Genomic DNA, 13,875 nt, shown 5'->3' with positions numbered 1-13,875 from the left:
AATATGAAGACAGAATACCAGAAAAATTAAAAGACATGCCATTTTCTCTTTGCATGTATGCCATGATAAGCATTCATCATTTTGAAAAGCAGCCCATTTTGCTGTAGAATAGCTCTAATTAGCAGAAGGTTGCTCTTCAAATTAAGCCAGAACCTGCTGTCCAGTAACTTGCCATCATGATTCTGTCCTGTGAATTGTAAGAGTCCATCTCACCTAGTGTTCACAGACAGTTGCCATGTCTCTTACTTCCCCCTCCCATCCAAGCTAACTCTCTGATACTTGTTTGCATTTTTTACCTATGCTATGTCAAAACCTCCATTCCCACAATCCTGGTCATGCATATCTAGCCACATTATACCTTTTCATTAACTTTCTTAGCGTGTGATTGCCCAAATTAAGCTCATTAATTTCAAATATAAAAAGCCACTAGTCTTTACAAGCCTGTTTAAGGAGCAGGACTGTTTCCTAGTCCCATGAGGGATAGTAGGGAGGAAGTAAATTCACTGAACACCTGCTATGTGCCTAAGTCCTTTATTCATTTATGACACTCCTCAGAGATAAGTATTACCTCAGTAAGTATCTTCTGATAAGTATTATTCAGAAGAGGAAACAAAAGCTGGAAGGGACTCCAGGTCACACAGCTATTAAAGAGCAGCCCCTGGATTCTGGCTCCTAGTGTAGTAACCTGCCTTCTTCCTTCTTCAGGGCAGCGCACGTAGGCCCTGCATTAATGCCTCTGCCCCCAGGACAATAATGCTGTTGGTTCATGGACAATCACTTGAATTCCAGAGGGTCAGTTTTGCTTTGGTTTCTGAGGTTTCTTTATGATAGCATGAAACTGCTATCACGCTAGGTTTCCTCAGTCTCAAACTTATAAAACGTATAACTCAAATCAAAATATAATTAACAATATCAGTTAAATGTTGTCTGGTGAATTTAGTCCATAGTTCCAGCCTAGCATACAAATAGTAATAGTTACATCAGTTACATTTCCCCATTTAATCCTGACAGTAACCATCTGAGGTAGGAACTTTTATTATCTCCATTTTAAAGGTAAGAAAACTGAGGCACAGAAAGAATAAGTGGTGGGGCAGGAATCTTTCCTATCTTAATTATGTTATTTATTACACTAACTCCTCTGCTTAACTTTGCCACCTATAAATTAAATAGCATGTTTTCTTCATCTTTTACCAATTTGCTGATAGAAGTATTTGTAGAACCTGACTGAGGATTCATGCCATGTTTCCAGGTTGGTGGTGATCAACATTCTTTGTTCAAGTATTTGTTATCTAACAACTTGTAAACAAACTGACATTTGCTTACCCTTCTCTTCCATAAAGCTCTTAAAAAATCTCTTCCTGAAATCTAATAATCTAGTCAAGGTACTATGTGCATATACACATAATTAGGCATCCTGCTCGCTCTCTCTCTCTCTTTTTTTTTTTTCAGTTTTTGGCCAGGGCTGGGTTTGAGGCCACCACCTTTGGCATATGGGGCCGGTGCCCTACCAGCGCCTATGGCTCAAAGGCATCCTGCTCTTGAGGTCCTATCTCATGAGAGCAATAAGCTTTGCAAAGTGGAAACAACTGTCAGCCACCCAAGACTTAAATATTAATCCATTCTGTGTACGTTTGAATGCTTGTTCCATGCAAAGCACTGTGGGATGGGAGCTAATACATAGAGAGAGAAGGTCTATACTCTACCTTCAAGGAGCTTAAGTTCTGCTGGAAAAGATGAAAAATTCACAGGAAAAAAAATTATAACAAAAACTAAAATGCAATAAATGCCATAGATGGGTTTTAGATAAATGCTTTAAAAGTTGGGTAGAGGGAAAAGTTACTGCCAATTAAAGAGCATGGAGATAGATTTCAGGGAAGAAGTGACATAGTTTTAGTGCAGGCGTTGGCAAACTATAGCCCACGGACCCAAACCATCACATTGCCAGTGTTTGTACAACCTATAAACTAATACTTTTTACATTTAATTTTTTCAAAAAATCAAAAGAATACTATTTTGTGACACGTAAAAATTATATGAAATTCATATGTTAGTGTCCACAAATAAAGTTCTTTTGGAACACAGCCACACTTATTCATGGACATACTGCTATGGTTGCTTTCCATACTACATCAGCAGAATTGAGTAATTGGGACAAACCGTGTGGCCTACAAAGTCTAAAATATCCACTACCTGGTCTCTTACAGAAAAAGTTTGCCAACTGCTGTTCTTGAGTCTAGACTTTAAAGGATAGGTAGGTCCTGGACATGCAAAGCTGGGGTAGAGCATTCCAGGAAGGACTAGTGGAAATTAGGGTAGGGAGGTAGGAAAGTGCGGGCACGTTTGGGGAATAGATAGAAATTGCCTATTCAATCCTGTGTCAACTTAGTTTATAAAAACAAAATATGTGGTAAGGAATGCAGAAGCAGAGAAGGGAAGGGATTGTGAATATTAATGAAAAGGATTTGAAAAATTTGAAAAATAGGCCAGGCACTGTGGCTAATGCCTGTAATACTAGCACTCAGAGACCAAGGCAGGTGGGTTATTGAGCTCAAGAGTTAGAGACCAGCCTGAGCCAGAGTGAGCCCCTGTCTCTACTAAAAGTAGAAAAACTCACCAGGCATCCTGGAAGGCACCTGTAGTCCCAGCTAGTTGGGAGGCTGAGGCAAAATTATCACTTGAGCCCAAGTGATTGGGCTGAGATTTGAATTATATGAAATTCAAATGTTTGTCTCCATAAAGTTCTGTGAGCTATAACGACAGCACAGCACTCACCAGGGTGACAGAGTGAGACCCTGTCTAAAAAAGAAAGAAAGGAAAACAAAAATTTGAAAAATAGTAAAGGGGAAAGAAAGAAATGGGGGTAAGAGAAAGGAAGAGAAATAAATGGTCAGGGAATATGAAATAAATGTAGTACGTAGGAACAAAGAAAATGGGATGAGACCTGAAGGGAGAAAGGTAAGGAGAGGAGAGAACAAATGCGAATGCCAAGGAATGTGGTAGGAATAGAGAGAAATGAAGAATTGAGGGAGAAATGTGGATTCAGCAGCCCTCCCGTGTGAAAGCTGTAGGAGTGAGAGTTGTATGCCACAATGGACATCTTTTGTACTTTCACAGCTCCTAGCACGTTAATTGAATGGATGTGCTTCATTATGGCGGCTCAGGTTAAACCAGTATGTTTTGGGAAGAAAACTAACACTTATTGGGCTCCAACTGTGTGCCAGGCACTGCAGGCAATTTCCTCAGCTAACCTTCACAGTGAGCCTAAGGCTGTTTATGGGGGTGTGACTGGGTCACTTTCGTCATTACTTAACCTCTCTGTTCCCAGGTTCCCAGTGGGGAGGATAATGACTGCGGTAGGGTTGTTGTGAACAATGAGGGAGTGAGTGTGGGCACGCAGGGCTTGACACACAGTAAGCACTCAGTTGGTAGTCGCTATTATTGTTATGATCGCCTCCAACGCTCCACGGATAGCGAGGTGTCCTGGCAGGAGTCTGCCCACGCCGCTAAAGGAGACTTTCGCTAGGGGCAAGGGCAGCAGTCCTCGTGGTGCAGCGCTCAGTTCCCTAAACCGAAACCCAGGTCCCTAACCGGCCTTCCGGAGGCCGCGGGGCGGGGCTCGGCGCACAAAAGAAGCGCGCGGCCCGGGTCCGCGCCGGCCCCGCCCCGCGCAGCCCCTCCCCGCGCCGGCCCCGCCCCGCCCCGCGCCCCGCCCCCGGCGGAGGCGGCCGCGGGAGCCGTCCCGGACGCGCCGCATTGTCTCCGCGGCGGCTGCAGCCCTCTAGAGCCCGCCGCGCGCGCGCAAACCCGGCTGCCGCCCGCGCCCCCGCCCCGGCCTAGCGCCCCCGCCGCCTTTGTTGACGCCGGCCAGGCCGGTGCGGTCGGATGCGCCGCGGCAGCCCCGGGCCCCGGCTCGGAGGCTCCCGGCGGAGAGGAGGCGGCCCGCCCGGGCCCGGGACCCCGCGCGAGGCGGCGCCCGGCCGAGGGGCTGCGTAGGCCCCGCCCGGCCAGGCCCAGCCGGGCCCTGGACAGGTCAGTGCCGGGGCGGGGGAGGGGTTCTCGCCAGGAGGGGGTCCGGGGGCCGCGCTCGTCTCATTGGAAACCGGGCACCGCCCTCCGGTGCTCCTTGCGGCCCAGGCCTACTCGGCTGCCAGCCCGTGCCAGCCGCGGCTCTCGCCCGCTCGGCGCCTGGGAGGTGCCCTACTCCTCTGCCTCCCCCGCCTGGGGACCCAGCCCGCCCCGCACCCTCTGGAAGCCGTTGTGTCATCCTCGGCGTGCCACAAGCTTCTGTGTGTCCCCATCCCTGCTCTGAGTCCCTGCACATCCCTACCCCAACACGTCGCCGTCCGCCCCAGGAGAGCGATTTCCCCGGGATGGACGGTCCGTTTAGGGGCAGGATGGTGCTTTAGCGGCGGTGCACTACCTACGTTGGTAGCCTCCAGCTTCCCTTAGAGAGTTTTGTTTTTAATCTAGTTCAGTCTCACGAGGTTTTTAATTGGATGGAAAGGGACAAGCTGTTCTGTGTCTGTCCTCTCTTCCATTTTTAGAAGAGCCTTTTCTCTCCTTCCTGTGCCAAATGAAAGTATACTATATTTGTTGGCTCTTTACATTAACATAGGGATTTGTGAGATTATTTAAATTGAAATCCACAGAAAGGGAAATAATTTGCCAGGTTGCAAATCCGGGGTGAAGCTACAATCCCAACTCCTAGCCTCTGACTGCTGTGTTTTTGGATGCTAGTTTGTGCCAGTGGTACCCCCACCCTCCAACCTTCACCTTCCTGCTCCCACCCCAGCGTTTGATACCTGGACAGATTTCACTAACATACTTTAAGTTTTGATCACCTTTCCTTTCTTTCCTACTACATACCTGAAATATTTACCTTCATGTGCTGTCTACAGACAGAGCATACTCTTCTTTTAACTGCTTTACAGGTCAGTGACAGCTTTCCCCTCAGATATCTACCAGCTTTGACCCTTAATCCCCTCTCATTAGCATATCGGGCCCAGAGGATCCCTTGTGAAATAAGCTACCGACCTAAATCCATCATATGTCCCCAATTTTTCTAGGACAGCCCCAACTTAAACTATTCCTGTTTATCAGCCCAAGTGTCTTGATTTTTGATTTAGAAAATAATGTCAGTTTAACCATACCAGACCCTACTGACCTGGCCTTTTCCAGCCATCTGGCTCTGGGGCATTACTGAGTAATCTAATTATTATTCACCTGGGATTTTTCTTCCCCTCCTGAGTCAACCCAAATGTTGGAACTGCCAGGATTTCTAGATCAGCATGAACATTACAGGCTAATGAGGCAAGGAAATTCCTTCTTGTTCCTATTTCAGCCCCACTCCACCACACTTCCAGTGCAAGACAACAGACCTGTGGCAGAGCCTATTGATTAGAGTTTAAGTTTAAGTCACAAGGGTTGTAGGGCATCACATCATTTTGACTCTAGAATAAAAAGCTGCCTTAACTATATTGGGCAAGAGAGTCTGTCTTGAATCTTAAGATACCAGCACTGCTAAGGAGTTTTGGTTTCATTCAGTTAGATTTAACACACCTTTATTAGTCTTCTGCTTTATGTACAGTATGCCCTAAACACTACAGAATTCAAAAGTGATTTTAACACATTGTCCCCAACATCTGGATCTGTGTTTGGGAATATTCACACTTTTGAATCAGCTGATAAATATTGTTTTCCACTCATGATTTTTGTACCTAGTTCCAGCCCCTGCAAGGCAGGAACCATGGCTTCTGGCTTGGCTCACTCACAAGGGCCGTCTTGTTCCACAGAGGGTCCAGCAGATGGGGAGTGGTGCTCTTTTGGCACCTGCCCTTTCCAGGCACTCTTCATCACATGATCTCTGCCTCAGCCCACCCAAGATCTGTTTCTAGGCATATCCATATACACAAGAATAAATGCCTTTTTCATCAGCCTTAATCTTGAGAAAGTGGATAGTTTCTTAGTCCATTTTTCTGTTCTTGAGTTTGTTTCTCTGTTTTCCAGTTGCATTTTTAAGCCCCTCTCCCCCTCCCCCAACTGTTCTTTACTGACAGTGTGGCACATAGGTACTTAATGAATGTTGGAGTTTCATCATGTACCCACCTCTCAGTCCATTCCACTTCTCTTCCAGATGCTGGGTCAATTTTTAATTTATTTTTGTCAAGCACATTGCATATACATTATTTCCACTTCCCTGAAAGAAAAGAGGAAATTTCAGCCTCTCTTCTTCCAAGTAATGATTCTCCTGCCTGTAGGTCTGTTCAGCCATTATTTCTCTGCATTCTCTGCATCCTTGTGGGAGGGATAACCTCTTAGGAAGGAGTTTTGCCTCTGCAGCTATACCTCCTCTGTCACTGATTTTCTAGTCTAAGCTGACAGCCTCTGAGATTTCTCTTCCTGTCATCACCAATACCCCTTCCCCCAGCCATGACCTGTGCCTGTTACTTGCTCTGGCTCAGCCCCAGAATCCACTCTTGTTCAGACCACATCCTTTTTCCTGCGTTACTCATTTCCTGTCTCAGATACTTTGGATCCCTTGGTTCTGATCTTTCAGAGGGAGAGAGAATAAATAAACTAAGAGAAAAGGAATGAAGAGGAATAAATGGATAGAGACTTTATAAAATTGAACTCTTCATGCCCCTGGCTTTGCATGCTCTTACATAGGTTGTCCCCTCCCTAGGGTTTTTTATTTAAGGAAACCACACACAAAATGATTACTGGTGTGCTTGTAAATGTCTTTTTATCTCCATTTTTTTCTGTTGTGAATATACAAGGAGGATTATTTGACTGCCTTAGACTGACTCTTCCTGTGAGTCTCTGTCCTCTCCTAGGCTGTGGACCTCACGCTAGGCATTTGGTAACCATTTACTGAGTAAAGTTCATCCACCTCCTATCAGAGTCCTTCCTTCTCCAACATGGATCAGCAAGCCACAATCAAATTACAGTTAAAAAATATAAGGGAAGGGGGGCGCCTGTGGCTCAAAGGAGTAGGGCACGGGCCCCCTATACCAGAAGTGGTGGGTTCAAACCGGCCCCAGCCAAAAACTGCAAAAAAAAAAAAAAAAATACTAGGGAGTAAGTTGGTAGTTCCAGGTCTGGTGAACACTGTTCCATGCTAGTATGATATTTACTAAGGGTGTTTCCCCTCATCTTGAGTCCATCTAAATTTATATTAAGCTTCTCCCAGCTGTTCAATATTTAATCTCCAGACAGATTTGGTCCCACCTACAAAAAGATTCTCTTCTGAAAAGATACCTACTGGAGACAGAGTAGAGAAATGAGCATACGGAGTCTGCATGAATAATAATGCCTCTTTTATTCCTTTTATTTTGTGCCATTTTGCAACTGAAAGATGAAGATGATTTTCTGTGATCAGGTAGAATCTCACAAAAGTGGTTGTAGAGAGAGGCTTTTGTGTACTCCTCAGGAAACTGTCCTGAAATGAAGTCTCGTGTCTGAGCCTGCCCACCCCTCCCACCTGAGCCCACTCGTACCCCATGGAAACGCAGGGTGAGCACGGATTGCCTTATGAAATCTACTCTGATGGGGCCTTTGTGCCAGTGACAGAAATGGCTCTCTTCAGTGATTTAGCATCTTGTTCTGTGAAATCCAGAGCTTGACTGCCTCTCAAGGTAGAGGTCTGTTCATATATGGATTTATGTTCTAAATATTTTTATGGCACTTACTGTGAGTCACCAGTTAACACTCTTTTGGGGGGGGAAACTTTTTGAGTATGTTCTTTGTTTTTTAAAAAAGTTGCCTCTTTAAGATAACTGATTGCTTAGTCACACCTCAGATGTGGTTTCATTCTAAACATTGACTTGCTTAAAATTTTTCATTTTGAATTACTAGCTACACTAGAACACTAATTAGATATCTGTAAAGATATTTAGAGGCAAACCATCTATAATTCTATTTTATGACATGTATATTTTGGGAGTTGTTAGGAATATAATCAACTATTTCCTTTTCTAAGACAGATTTTATTATAAATTGTGGAATTTTTCCCCTATCAATAACAAAAGTAGAATGTAACTGACATGGTCAAGAAATGAGCTTCTTTATAGTTAATCAAGGATTACACAATTAAAAACTCATTTTTGAAGACAGAAGTATAGTAAAACATGGCATAAAATTTCAATTATAAACTGCTGCTGTGGGATTCTTTTAAGACCTTCTAGGCTAGCATAGAAAACTTTGTAGTTTTTTCCTTCTACTTACAAATTATTTATAATCAGTAAAAAAGAACATGCTTTCCTATTATTTCAGTTTCCAAGTGATATTTTGGTGAAATCAAAAGAAGAGAACATTCTTTCTACATCTGCTCAAGAAATGACTGCTGTTACACACAGACTGCCAGTGTTCTGAGATGAATCCAGATGTTGAAAAGAGTCCCATTTTGCTATTATGACTTTCTTTAAAGCATAAGCAAATGTGTTTCTTGGGTGATTTTCTCCTTAGCAGTGGACTTTATCATCATATTTCTATTAAGCAGAGATGTCTATTAGATGTCATGTCTTAACCAGCTCTTCAGTAGATTAGGAGGACAAGGCTGAATACTGGAACTGTTGGCAAGAAAATGAAAGTCCGTGACTGCTCTGAGTTATTTTTAAAGTTCTAGTTGCATGGCTATTATGTCTCAAGTAAAGTATAATTATCCCTAGTTACCGATATCTTTAGCATATTTCGAACCATCCATATGTGGCCTAAAGCCATATAGCTATATCAAGACATTTTTTTTTTTTGTAGAGACAGACTCTCACTTTACCGCCCTCATAGAGTGCCAACAATCAAAGCAATGACACTTTAAGCTAAAAGAAAACTAATGTGAAACAAATGCTTTCAAAAAATATATTTGATTAAATGCTTATTTTCAGTCCTCCAGTAATCTGTGTGAATCTGTTCTGTTAGTTGACTGGAGGCAAAAGAGGGAGATTGAAAGCTTAATGTACAAGAAGAAATTAGGTCATGTTTTCCTGGAGCAGAAATTATCCGTAGGATTGATTTGCAAGATAAGTATTATCTACTGGTCCAGTATATAGACAAGACAACTGAGGCTTAGCAGTCTTCACTTTGTCTCTAGCTCCATCCCACCTCCATTTGTCTAAAAGTATTAGTGATCCTGCAGTTGGTAACCAAAAAAATAAGTAAGTCATCAAATTGGGGCACATGGTTCTCTTCCTTGTTATCAACCTGAAAATAATTAGGGAATTTACTAAAGATGTATAGATTTCTTCTGTAAACTGGTAGAAATCCATTTTCCATGAGTTTATCTTTAGCTTTTTAAATTGATTTCATAAGCTAAGTCACCTCTGGCATTATAAGTTCCATAAATTTGCTATTTTCTAGATAAAGTAGTGCTGTCTTTTATCTCAAAGTTAACCTTTTTTCTGGTTTCTGGCATTCTTCTGCACTGTCCACTTGATACCCTGGGACTCTTTATAAAAGAACTGGATAGAAGTAGATTCTGGTGTTGGTCTTCTTGTCCTTTGGATTAACCTTTGGTTTACCCTAAAGGGCAGGACCATTTCTGTTATGTTGCATTCAAAGTAGAGGTAACATTTCTTCCTGAACCTTGACCTCAAGAGGACAAGGACATGACACCCTGAATAGACCAAGGGAGCTAAGGAACATGAATGATAGCAATTTGGGCCACAGGAAGAATAGCTTTACTCTAAGGCTGTAAGAAGCAAGTCTCAATGCAAGAGTGACATTAGGGGATTTCCTAATCTTTTCTGAGGTCTCAGTGATATTGGGTCTCCTGTGGCCCAAGCCTATTCCATTGTATTCTGTGTACATTATCTTACTTAATCCTCAGCACAGCCATATAAGACAGATAAAATACCCCATATTTCAGAGGTGAGGAAAGTGAGGCCTAGAGTAACTTGTCTGGCATTACAAGCTAGGATTTAAGCCTAGGGTCTTTCTGATCCCAAAGTCTTAACTGCCCTGTAGCACAGCTTCTGCATGTATTCAGTGTCAGGCATGTTACATATATAAACACTAGAATTTACCATAAGCTCACAAGTCAGGCAAGAATATGATCCTCATTTTTGCAGATAGAGAAATTGAGACTCAGAGTAGGTATTAAGTGTTTGAAGCCACCCAGATAACCCAAGATGGAATTGGAATACAAGCCCGCTGCAGTGCTCCTTCCCCTCTGCCATTCTTCCTTTCCCTTCTGTGATCTTGATAATCTTCTGTGGAACCCCTCCTGTTAGTTCTAAACAGTTTGCCGTTTTACATCATGGCATCTGCCAGAGCACTGTAATGTGAGACTGCCTAGGAGGCCTGGACTTTGGCAGTGGATACCATCAAACTGGCCTCTTACCACCAGTGTTAAGTACAATTCTTTGAAAACTCTCCTTTGACTCCCTGCAGTCAGGGTTAGCTATTATTCCCTGGTGCGGTGACCTGTTAGAAGCCACCTTGTGGTCCTGCAGGTGTTGCTGCTAAGTCTGACCCGAGGCCCCTGTTGCAGCCTCAGCCCATGAGCTGGAAAGCACTTCAAGCGGCTGTCTGGAAATCCCCCATTGCTCCCGTTGTCCTAAACTGCATAGGGGAGGGCGGCTGTCCGCTCCATTGATTCCTTCTCTCATAGCTGGGGGTGACAGCTTGGAAAACATTCAGCTGTTTACAATTCAGCTTATGTACACTTTAGCTGAGGGTTGTGGGTGAGTCAGAAGGGCTGCTCTCTTTGCCTGTGTCCTGAGAGACAGCATGAAAGTCAGCTGTATGGTAATGGCTGCCAGTAAGGGAGGAGCCCCCTCCCTAACAGATGCCTCCATGGAGTTGGTCAGCCCAGATGCTTAATTGAAAGCTGTCTACTTTCCAGCTCCTTTAACCCAGACCCAACAAGAGCATTTTGCAGTGACACATAGGGTGGGGTGGGGCAGAGAAAGTTGTCCCTGCCTCAGCCTACATTTCATTTCCTCTGGCCCGTTCCCCTGCAAGGAACCGGGGTGGGGATCTAGGGCCTTACCCTCCTGTGACCCTTAGTGGAGCCCTAAAGTGATCCTCCTGTCAGTGCTGCGTCTTCCCCTGCCCCTGAGAGGCTCTTCTTCCCCTGCTCTTTTTTGCAAAGCTGGGGAAGGTGCCCTGAGGGACAGGGAGATGATGGGTGGCATATCCTGCGACAGCCACAGCCTGGCCTGAGTCCTCCAACCAAAGGTGGGCTTGCATGCCTGACAACTCTGCCCTTAGTTGAAGTAAAAAGTTATACACACTTGGCATGGGTTCCTCCCATCTCTAGGATGCAGAGGCCCCCCAGAGTGGGAAAGAGCCTACAATTTTCCCACTACCAAGAGCTCCGTTTGTGCATGTTTCAGAAGATCCATCTTCCAAATAAATGGCATGCACTCTTGCCTTAATTCTAAATTCTAACACTGGTAACCCATAAAATTTGCCCTTGAGATGCATGTGTAATCAATGTAATTCAGCATAAAAGCACTTCGGAGGGAATGGGTCAACTAACTGATAGCATTGTAGAATTTGGGAAACATGGTTTAAATAATAGCACATTTTGCGCTAGTAACGGGGTATATATGCTGTTTCCTTTTAGACTTCTTGAAATATTGAATTTAGCTTGTAGGTCCTAACTATATTCAGGGATCCCTTTCCTCAGTAGTACAGGAATCCCAGTTTGGTAATCACTCATCTAAATCACCCCCCCCACCCCCAATCCAAATGCTCCAGCCCACTTGTCCAATTTACATGTTCTGTCCTCTTTTCCCACGTGCCCTCATGCTGTCCCATGGCTAATAAAGTGCAGCCCACACAGGGAAGTTTAAAGTACTGACCTCTGCTACTGCCTGTCTTTTGTAACCTTGGGTAAGTCACCTCACTTCCAAGGCCAAGTTGCTTTAACTGAGAAATTAAGATGTTAGAGCACTCAGGGCCTTTCTAACTCTAATCCTCTGTGATCTACTGCTGGGTGATCCAAAACAATCACTTCCCACCCCCTCCCACCATACCTCTGTACCTAAACTGGGAGGAAAGCAATCTGCTTATCTGAGTCAAGTGATTCACAGTAAGGTGTAAATGACTATAGAGACATACTTGCATTTTAAAGAAGGCTGTTAACCAAATGAATCTCTTTAATTGATGGACTCTTGTCAGGGTCCCAGGCTAGAACTGAAGCTTGTCTGTCCTCCTCTACCTGCTCCGCCTCCCCTTCACTTTCTTCCCTTGGGGAGTAGGGAGAGGGTGTCAACAAATTGGTGCTAATTAAATACCTTGCTTCCTACACTTTCAGAGGGGCACAAATATAAGAGGCTGTAGGGAGTGGCTCCTGGACCTTTCCACCAGGTTTTACTGTGCTGTGGCACAGCCTGCTGCTCTGTCTCCTGGATATTGTTTCACAGGTGTCACTTTGCAGGTGCTGCACCCAGGCTCCCTCTAGAGCTAGAAGTTCCTTAGGAACTCTCTTGCCCCCACCAAGGCTGGCCTGCCAAGCTGAGGCACAGTGAGCATGACTTCACTGCCAGGAACTCAGAGTGTTCTGTGTTTCATATGTGACCTTGTTTTGCCATTTGTTGACAGACTTACTGCTAGAAAGGGATCCTTGTTATCACCTACTCTGCATTCTGTGTTCTTAAATTCCTTTTTTTAAAAAACTACTTTTAATTTGCTGTTTTATGCTTCCTTAAATTCTTTATTCACTTCATTAGCTGCCTCACTCCTACTGCAGCCAAGCAGGTGTAGTTAGAAATCTTTTAAATTAAAATATACACTCCCTCTTCATGACAGACAGAGTGAAAATCAGCCATCACCAAGCTGGAGGGTAGAAGGAGAAGCTCCGCCTGTTCTCCATTTCCCTAACGCCAGGCCTTCGAGGCCTGTAGGGGCAAATGGGATGAGTGCAAGGTCATCTAAAATGCCCCAGCAGATGTTAGTATAGGTTAAATATCCCAAATCCTAAAATCCAAAATCTGAACATTTTTGAGCACTAACCTGATGCTCAAAGGAATGCTTATTGGAGCATTTGGGATTTTTAGATTTGGGAAGTCAACCAATACACACATAATTCAGATATTCTAAAATCTGAAATAAAAAAAATCCAAAATCTAAAATACTTCTGGCTCAAGCATTTCAGATAAGGAATATTCAGCATGTATGAGACCATATTCCAGTATAACTGAAAACCAGAACTGGTCCTGAAGCAGCCAGATTTGACGTAGCTGGGACCAGTCTGCCCTCTGCAGCAGACCAGAGAGCTGGACTGCTCTGGACACCTACTAGCTACTCTTGGGGGTGGGACCGTTTTTTCTAAGTGCCTTCCTGCCTCTGCCTCTAGAGGTCACCCCTGCCTTGCCAAGTGCTAGGATCCTGTGTAAATGTTTCAGAGGGGATGGAATCTTAAGGTCTGGATGTGGGGGCTCAACGCCTGTCTTTGGGGATGGACTTAAACCTGCACCTCCCTTCTGCTGAGGAAATCCTCTCTCTAACAGAAAGAAGTAGGCCAAAGAATAGCTTTTCTTCTTCTTTACAGCTAGGTACCCAGAAATGCCTGTCCTGTAGGCAGGTACCAGCCAAGCTGTTCTTTCTGTAATCAGCATAGTTTTGGAAAGTAATTTTCAAATCTCGGTGCCAGTTGCTTGTTTGGGTACTAGAGAGACCTGTACTGTTTATGAGGACAATGAGACAGACCATGGGTTCCATCCATCTCAGTGCAGTAGTCATTATGCATCTGTCATACTTTGGACATTGGGTTAGGCCCTTAAGATATAGTGGTCCCTTGCCTAGAAAAAACCTGCTTGCTTAGCAGAGGTGAACAACCCCAAAGCAGGTAATGTTACAAATAGGAGCATAGAGAAAGGCCACTGGGTTGTTCTATTTTATCTTGTCCCTATAAGCGCTGTTTCTGCCAGAGCC

At 44.3% G+C, this 13,875-nt stretch overlaps 1 protein-coding gene across 3 annotated transcripts in view; it reads left to right on the top strand.

Moving 5' to 3' along the window:
* The window catches only part of PHC2 (polyhomeotic homolog 2), a 106,937-nt gene that overhangs the window by 76,996 nt on the left and 16,066 nt on the right, over window positions 1–13,875 (top strand). Inside the window, exon 1 of one of the 3 annotated variants that reach the window (XM_053575757.1) lies at window positions 3,746–4,029. The exons of the other annotated variants lie outside the window; for them this stretch is intronic. The gene's annotated coding sequence lies outside the window, so the exon portion shown is untranslated. Of the gene's footprint in view, window positions 1–3,745; window positions 4,030–13,875 lie in introns of those variants that run through there. 3 annotated transcript variants of the gene reach the window in all.

The sequence above is a fragment of the Nycticebus coucang genome, chromosome 22 (genome assembly GCF_027406575.1).
Source record: "Nycticebus coucang isolate mNycCou1 chromosome 22, mNycCou1.pri, whole genome shotgun sequence".
NCBI lineage: Eukaryota > Metazoa > Chordata > Mammalia > Primates > Lorisidae > Nycticebus > Nycticebus coucang.
This window is presented reverse-complemented; position numbering and strand designations above follow the sequence as displayed.